Source organism: Trachemys scripta, chromosome 1 (genome assembly GCF_013100865.1).
Source record: "Trachemys scripta elegans isolate TJP31775 chromosome 1, CAS_Tse_1.0, whole genome shotgun sequence".
Taxonomy (NCBI): domain Eukaryota; kingdom Metazoa; phylum Chordata; order Testudines; family Emydidae; genus Trachemys; species Trachemys scripta.
In genome coordinates this window covers 39,181,707-39,190,637 of record NC_048298.1, presented here as the reverse complement: position 1 = coordinate 39,190,637, position 8,931 = coordinate 39,181,707, and the positions used below count along the sequence as shown (strand labels likewise).

General features: G+C 41.9%; 1 long non-coding RNA gene across 1 annotated transcript; it reads left to right on the top strand.

Annotated features, from left to right (window-relative positions):
* Window positions 1-7,252: 7,252 nt before the first annotated feature.
* LOC117867863 lies at window positions 7,253-8,840 on the top strand. The gene is made up of 2 exons (XR_004643532.1): window positions 7,253-7,284; window positions 8,642-8,840. It is a non-coding gene; the product is annotated as an uncharacterized LOC117867863 (long non-coding RNA).
* The last annotated feature ends 91 nt before the right edge of the window (window positions 8,841-8,931 follow it).

Here is an 8,931-nt window from a genome sequence, read left to right as displayed (position 1 = left end):
ATCAGCGACTGGGCCAGTGGGATGGATCTGGCCTGGTGCTGAGCCGCCTGCTGCTTCTGACAGTTGCCAGCGCCTACCATGGGGCTATTGTTGACCATAGTGCCACAGTGGCTTTGGGCTCCAGTCGGGGTGGGGGACTCGCTGCACCAAAACGGGACAGCTGAGCCAGGCGCTGTCTCTGCTAACTGCCAACAAGATGGCGGGCCCCGCGGAAGTGACAAACTCATCTTCCAGGACTGACGGCATCAGCCAATCGCACCGATCTGTGGGGCCCCACAAAGTGTGGGTCCCGTAGCGGTCGCCCCAATTCACCCTACCCAAGGGACAGCTCTGTGGCTAGAGTGTTCATTTAGGATATGGGAGACTTAGGCTCAAGTCCCTACTCTCCTGATTCGGAGCAGGGATTTGCACCTGGATCTCTCATGTTGAGGCAAAGTGAAAACAGCTCTATATTCATGCCCCAATGTATATTTAATTATTTATACAAAGCGATCAGTGGTTAGGGAACTTGAACTTGGGTTTCTCACATCCAGAGTATTAGCTGTAATGATGGGATATAAGTGGGAGAGGGGGCCTCCTTGGTTTTGAGAATAGCTCCTAAATCCTTTTATGATCTATGTCCCCCAAAAATAAATTGGGAGAAGGGCAGAAAACTATTCAGCAAATTAACGTCAGTTGCAAATAGTTTTGGTTGACTCGAAACAACATTTTGGATAAATAAACTATTAATGTGAAAAATTTCACCCAGCTGTAGGTGTGAGTACCTTTCAAACCAGATGATCTAGTAAAGGAGTTATGGACAGCAAAGTCTCATGCACAGATGTTCAATATTCCTTGGTTTTGGTCCATGAAAACATTTTATTTGTTTTCTATTCTTGCATTATTTTTACCCCATTGTTTCACTTTGATCATCAGGATCCAATAACTCAGTAAAACTCTGTCAAACCTGCAAGTTCACTTGGTTTTGCATTGAAACTAGGACAAACTACACATCTTCCATGTTCTAAAGTGAAACCATAAATCAGTACAGGCAAGTTGCATAAAAAATAATCCAAAGCTTGTACTTGTAAAAGTCATTTATATTAATGCCTTAGCACCAGGGTTTTGAGTTTGGAACAGAATACACACAAATTTGAGATTAAGATTTCATAATGAACAATTTTTCAGTTTCTTCACTTAATGTAATAAATAAAGCTTCTCCACATAATTCTTCACTTCGATCTTGCATGGGCCAGAAGGAAATGTGTTGAGACCATCATTGAGTTGGAGTATAAGAAAAGGATGATGTAGCACACCATCCAGACTGGAGGTCAGGGAGGGAGCAGAAGAGTACCAGCTAGACTCCTGATCCTATCAGAAACACTAGTCAGGCCTGACCTAAACTAGAAAATGTGGTCATCATAATTACATTGCTCAGGGCTGTGAAAAATCCACACCCCCGAGCGGCATAGTTAAGACAACCTAAGTACCCATGTAGACAGTGCTAGGTCAACAGAATAATTCTTCTGTCAGCCTAGCTACCACCTCTTGGGGAGGTGAATTACCTGTGCCAGTGGGAGAACTCTGCTGTGCCCCTGTAGTATTTTGAGTGTAGTCCAGCCTACAGTGGCTGCTGCGTACCTCATTTGCAGACAATGGATGAAAGCTCACCAGCATTGAACCAAAGAATGACTTACTTTGGGTGATAAATGCCCACGTGCAAAATAGGATGCAGCCCCAGGTGATGTTTCATCATGTTAATCAGGATACAGTTTTCACTAAACTATGCAGTTGTTGTCTATGCATCTGCTGAGCATGTGTGTGCAGTACATTCCTGCCTGTGCTGACTACAGGTTCTGGCATAAGACTTCTAGAAGTATTTTAGTTTATTATTATTTTGTTTTGCATTGATTTCCAGCGGCACAGATTCATCTTGTAAAAAGGCTCTAGGACTGTCAGCACTCTGAGTTTTTGACAGCTAGGTATCCATTAAGAAATAAGCGTGTCAAAATTAGAGTTCGCTGACAAACATAAAAGTGACAGCATAATGTCCAGCAGCTATCATTTTATAAATGACAGTTTATTATACTGTATTAAGCCTTCCATAATACCATGTAAATTACTCTAATCCGGTAGAAGCTGGTGAATTTTGCATATCTTGACCATTAAAACAGGAAATCCTTCATTTGCCTGGTAATGTATTTTACCCTTCATTATCTGGCAGTTTTTGTAGCACAATGCATTTGTTGTTGCCCAAGATTCCTTTTGCTTTGTAGCCTCTTAATTTGTTTTTTATTTTTACCTTCAATACCAAAATAATGAGTGTAAAGATAGATACATAGTGGTGTAACAAGCAGGAGATCAAATTACACATTAGAAAATCATTCCATTGTACTTAAGAGTAATTTTCATTAGCAAAACCTACTACTTTTGTTATTGCTTAATAGTTTTTCTGGAATGTTCAGATGTACTGTACTCATGGATTCAGTGGCTCATTCTAAGGGACCTTAGCTATCAAATTAGGTGGACACAGGAAAATAATGGATGCACTTCATTTAGTCATTCACCAAAACAATTAGGCATGTGCATAAATTACATTGACAGTAATAGGACCTTAGCATCTGAGTAACGTGAAGCACATGCTTAATTGTTTCAATGGGTTGGGTTCTTATATAGTACTGTGGAAGCAGAGAAAGAACTGACAGGAAGGGGATTGCAATGCATGACAGTTTGTTAGCAAGAGTCAGGCTAACTGTAACCCTAATAACGCGAGATTTGTAGAAGCGAGGAATGTGTGAGGCGAGTGGGAAAGAACTGTGTGAGAAGTTGTTGCGACCTTGTGTAGATAATATGGAATGTAGACTAAGAGTCTACATTAGTGAGCAAAACAAGATATCAGAATGACCTATGTATAAACAAAATGCAGCTGTTGCTCATTATTGTCTGTAACAAAAGGTATAAATGCTTGCTGTAATTGTTTACCTGTTGAGAGACCTGTTTAGCTCTCTCCCGCTATGCAATTGATAGAGAAAAAATAAAGTATCTGACTTGCTGTACCCAAACAAAAAGTGAGAACTCTGTTATTCTCCGACAATTTGGGGGCTCGTCCGGGATGGCAACGCCCGCAGAGGTACCGGCAGCTGCTACGGATCGTTCCCCTTCAAACCCCATGGCGCCACAATAGAGGTAGGAGGCCTTTTGAAATCTCTATTGGGGTGTCGGAGGAGGACTGTCTGTGGGGCTGTCTGTCCCTGTTGGGCTCACGCCATCCGAACTTACTGACTGTGCAGCAAGGTCAAATGCAGAGCGGTTCTGGGGAATTGTTTTGCCGCCCCCAATAAGGTAGTTGTATGTGGTTCTGGGGACCTGTTAGTTTGGCCACCCCCATATATGCATATGAGAGATGCATGGGTATGCACCAGTGCTGAGGGGTTTTTACCACCTCGAGAGGGGTTGTTACCGCCTCATAGTGTGTTGAGTCCAGACAGAGGGGTTGTTACCGCCTCATAGTGTAGATGCATCGTGGTACTTGGGAATAGCACCTGGAAATAGAGACCTTGGTGTGTGTGTGTGTATGTACACCAGTGTGAATTGAGAGTTACCGGAAGATGCCCAGAGTACTCTGTGAAGTCTTTTGGCTGGTGACCAGAACTATTCTAACGCAAGCCCGGTAACTAGAGGATCTTTTAGGAGATCCGACCCACGGTAGGCTAACTCTGCCTGGCATCGTCCGGCGAGGAGGCTATCTGGGTCTAGGAGTGTGTGAACTCATCTTCCCTCCCCCTTTTCCTCTCTGTGTGAGCCACTGACAGTCTAATCATCTTGCTGGATGCAACGAAAGTAAGTGGTGCGGTCTCTCTGAGGCTAGCTGACGCTCTTTGCTGAAGGGAGGTGTAGGAGGGTTGTGGCCATCCTCGTTAGCCTCTCCTGTGTGAGTACCCTGTAGGGAGAGATCCTTAGTTTATGTGTCGCTAGAGCGGACAGGGCATCCTCCCTGTGTGTGTGTGATTGGAAAATGGGTGGGGGACAGTCTAAGGAGTCCCTCTCACTCCTTAAGGATACCCTAGCTTATTTCATGTACGTACATTATGGTCCTAAAACCTGCAGGTATTTAGAGAATTAGAATCATTACACGCGTGAAAATTCATCTAAACAATGCCCACTAAAAGGTGCCTTCAATCTAGATAAGATCATATATCTCAAAGGAGCTTTTAATCACCAAAAAGCCTCTGACACACAATGGGAGCAATTTATCTATTAAGGAAAGGAACAGGTTAATTTGAAATTCAGCTTGGTCCAGAGATAAAGAGAAAGTTAATCTGCATTCAAGGTCAAGAATCAATGCAGACCAGGCTAAGTACAAAGAAAAACTGCTTTCGGCCCCAGCTGGCTGTGAAAAAATATAGACATAGTCAAACCAAAGGCAATACAAGTTACAGTGCTGAGATTACATTTGCAAAGCTTAACTGTCCAGTGAGATCCAACAGTCTGTCTTTGCGACCCTGGAGCTGGCGTGGTTTGAGGACGCTGAGGAAGCCACAGGCAACCAGCCTGGACTGGAATCTCTGAAAAGACGCCCCAGGAGACCCCAGGGCATAAAAGAATTGCCCTCCCAAGAGAGGAAGCAGGTTGGAGATTAAATAGCGCCTTCTCTGAACGTTATACACAGACGTGGCCAGTCTGGACGTACGTGTGTGAGTATGAAAGTGTGTCTACTCTCAGCCGCAGTAAGTCTGAGAACCGGAGAGGGATTTAGCATTCCTCTCTCCACCCCGGTCGACCAGGAAGGGTGTCAGGTGGATCTACCCCAGTCGTAGCAAGACTGGGCAATAGAGAAGTTGGAGAAAAGGGAAGAGTTGTGTACTTGATAACTAGAATTGAGCAATTAAGAGCATAGATCATGAACCAGGCAGCAACTCAAACCTACGCCCAGGGCAAGTTGCAAGCCTTGAGACAGGACTTCCAGGCAGAAAAGGAAGCACTGGCTAAGCAAGTACTGGTCCTTCAGGGACTTGTCAGAATTTAACCATTTGTGTTTGCATATGCTGTAACAGCAGTGTGTTTGCCACAAGAGAAAATTGAATAGTTAAATGCCAATGGGCCATGCGTTTTGCCCAAGTGGCAAGCCTCATGAGGGAGGACTTAGGTAGCTTTGTGAGTAAGAATGTTTAAGAGAAGAGACCAGGAAGGGTGGGGGCTAGTTGAGAAGCTCATCCTCCTAGCTAAATTGGTAGTGAAAAAGCCGGTGCCCATGGAAGGGACGGTTCAGCGAGAAAAGCAGGATCGGGCCTAAGTGGGCAGGCAACAGATAGAGAGATTGGAAAACAGGTTGGAAACTTTGAGGTCATAGTGGAAGGAAAGGAGTAAGTAATTATAAGCATGGGGATTTCAAATCCCCAGGATAATAATTGGAATGGTAAAATGTGTGTAAGACAGAGTCTTTGTACCAAGGTGCAAGGCTGTCCTTTCTTCTCCTCCTTATCCCTGTCTGGCTGTTATTGGCTCTCAGCTAGGTGGACCCAATATTTCGGTGACAGTTACTGGCGACTCTGGTTAATGAATTTCTGTCTTATACATTTGGGCGTTAGGTGTGTGGACGGAACTGAGCCTCTCATTCGTAATTCCTCAGAGTGGAAGCCATCGCGTGCGATGAAGCTCTGAGGTCGAATTGGGATCCTTCTGTCCCGTCCCCTGTAGCGGTCAGTATTAGTAGAAATTCCTGTAATAGGATCCTATTAGGCCATAATTCCTTCTGTTCTCTGTGTAATTCTCTGTTAGAGTGTCAGCAGGCAGATGGGTGGGTCTCTGGTAAAACCCTCTAAGGATAGCCCTTTGGATTATATGTTAAGTAAATGGCCTTTACCCGGTGTTCAAAAAAGAAATAGTTACACCTTGTGTAGAAATTGATGTGGCTAGTGTTGTGGAAATTGAATTGTGGAAAGGATGTGCATTTTCCCAAAAACATGTGCAGTGTATATTGTAGCAGAGGTAAAAGAAATGCAAACCTACCAATATAGGTTGTGTTGTCTCTTTCAGATCACTGGGTGTTTGAAAGCAGGAGTTAGAAGTAAAAGGCAATCAAAAGTCTGTGAATGTTAATTGTATCCCTTTTTACGTAAGAATTTTTAAGCTGTGGATAGCTTTGGATCTAGAAGCAAGCCAGAAAGCATCTGTATTAATGCAATTTTCTAATTAATAAGGTAGAAGCCACTGAAACCTGGACTGCCTATGAAACAAATACAAGGAAATATGGGATAATTCCTCTGTTTTGCCTAAAATCAACAAGAGTATTTGTATATAAAGGAAATATTTTAAGCAATGACTGACTACCCAGAAGGGGTAGACCTCTGTTCTTTTGTCTTTCAGATCATCAGAGAAAACAGATGCCAGCTAAACAGCATTCAATGTACCATGCATTTACTGATACAATAGGAATTATTTTTGTGTTCTATGTCCTGCCTTCTGGTGTTTGACTTCAGTGGGACTAGGAGGTGTTCAACCTGTCACAGGTTCAGGCATTCGAGTCCTATGCACTCACCATGAACTCTAAGGGAGGAAAGATGACCAGAATGATGGAGGTTGAATTCCACTACTCAAAGCACATTCAGGAGAACCAAAACATAATGGACATTGCATTTTTCATAGGAATTTTGTTTATAACAATAGTAATAAATAATGTTATTTTACCACCCTTATGCCATTCAAAATTAATTAACACTGGGAGAGACCAAGAGCAGACAAAAGAATTCAGATACATAACAGTTCCATATATTTTTAGTCTTCTGAGGACTAAAATGGGCTTAACATAGGGTGGGAGGGATAGCTCAGTGGTTTGAGCATTGGCCTGCTAAACCCAGGGTTGTGAGTTCAATCCTTGAGGGGGCCACTTAGGGATCTGGGGCAAAAATCAGTACCTGGTCTTGCTAATGGAGACAGGGGGCTGGACTCGATGACCTTTCAGCATCCCTTCCAGTTCTATGAGATAGGTATATCTCCATATATTTAGAGGGGCATTTGAGTGTAATGTGGTATTTTTCTGTGATATACAGGAGGTCTGACTAGATAACCTAATGGTCATTTCATACCTTAAACCATAAGAAACTCTAGGGGTATGTCTTCACTACCAGCCGGATCGGCGGGCAGAGATTGATCCAGCAGGAATCGATTTATCGCATCTAGTCTAGACGCAATAAATCAGTGCCCAAGCGCTCTCCCGTCGACTCCTGTACTCCAGCTCGGCGAGAGGCGCATGCAGAGTCAATGGGGGAGCGGCAACAGTCGACTCACTGTAGTGAAGACACTGCGGTAAGTAGATCTAAGTACGTCGACTTCTGCTATGTTATTCACGTAGCTGAAGTTGCGTAACTTAGATCGACGCCCCTCCCCCCCCCCCATTGTAGACCAGGCCTAGGTTGTTAAAATAAAAATTATGTAGTTATTTATTAACAATAAACAGAACTGTTTTTATCTAGAATTTTATTTTAGATCAATTTTAAATTAGTGTCTATTTTACATACATTGTCTCTCTCAACAACAGAAGTTGGTCCAATACTAGATATTATCTCACTCACCTTGTCTCGCTAATGTCCTGGGACTAACACAGCTACAACTACACTGCATATATTTCAACTTGTTTATCAACTAATACAAAATTTTAATTGTATTTTTGTGGGGGCTGAAAAGTGTCTAAACATAACAGCTTAAGTCATTGTTATGTTTAAACTACCCCAGTATCATGTCATATGGGGGTCAGAACACTCATTTTTAAATTACTGGAGAATTAGAAGGAATGATTATTTTATGTAAGACCAGAAATACTTATTCAGGCTGGCTGTGCAGAATGTTTAGTTGGTTAAATGAAAGAGGAGAAAATCAGTTAATGTTTAGCCAATTTTATGAAATGGAAGAGATAAAGACAGGACATGGGCAGTCTGATGAAACAGCTCATGTTTGCCTAAGAGAGATTTTGGACAGGTAAAATTGAGCATAATTCAAGATATCTGATGTACATTTTTTCTGGTCATTGAAAAACTGACAGATAAATACAGTAAATCTAAATGAATTACCCTTGTCAAATCATTCAAGCAGTGTTCTACTTATATATGCCAGCTGCTATGTCTATTCATAGAACCTGTACATCATGTAACACCAATTTTCCATAACCAAATTTCGAATTAGAAAAGAAAGAAAGAATTAGAGCAAAAATACCTGATGTACATGGCAGGTGTCTCCAAAATGCCTAAAGTAGCTATAGGCTATGGTACTCCAAACTAGTAAAGGGCTTCACTTAGTTAAATAAATAGGCCGATTTAAGCAACATCTTAAAGACACATCCTTAACTTTAGAAAGACAAGGTGGGAGAGGTAATATCTTTCAATGGATCAACTTCTGTTGGTAAGAGAGACAAGCTTTCACAGAGATCTAGCTTGTCTCGCTAATATTGTGGGACCAACACAGTTACAACAACACTCCATGCTTAACTTTAAGCATTTTCATAAATCCTATCTATTTCATTTGGGACATAAGCACATTCTTAAATGCTCTGCTGACCTGAGTCTTAAAGAGGGTAAATAATAGTCTTCCCTCTATGAGTCTCCAATGTGACCATGTATTAGGAATCCATGTTTTGACCAATAAAAATGCTGTGATATCTTTCCTGCAGGTCATTCATTACTTTGTTTGTAAAGTGCATTAGGAAAATCCAAGATGGTGCCACTCATTGATTGGGTAACAGGAAAATTATAAGCCCAAATTGGCAAATGAACACGGATATGTTCAGTTAATGTGCTTACAACATGGAGACCTTAGATTGTTAACTTTACAAAGGAGGAATTTTTGAGGATTCATTATTTATTGATCATGTGAGTAATTCTTTAGCTATTGTGTTTTCCCTCCAAACAGATATCTTTAAAAACATTTCAATCTATGCATCTTTATTTGTGTAAGATGCTT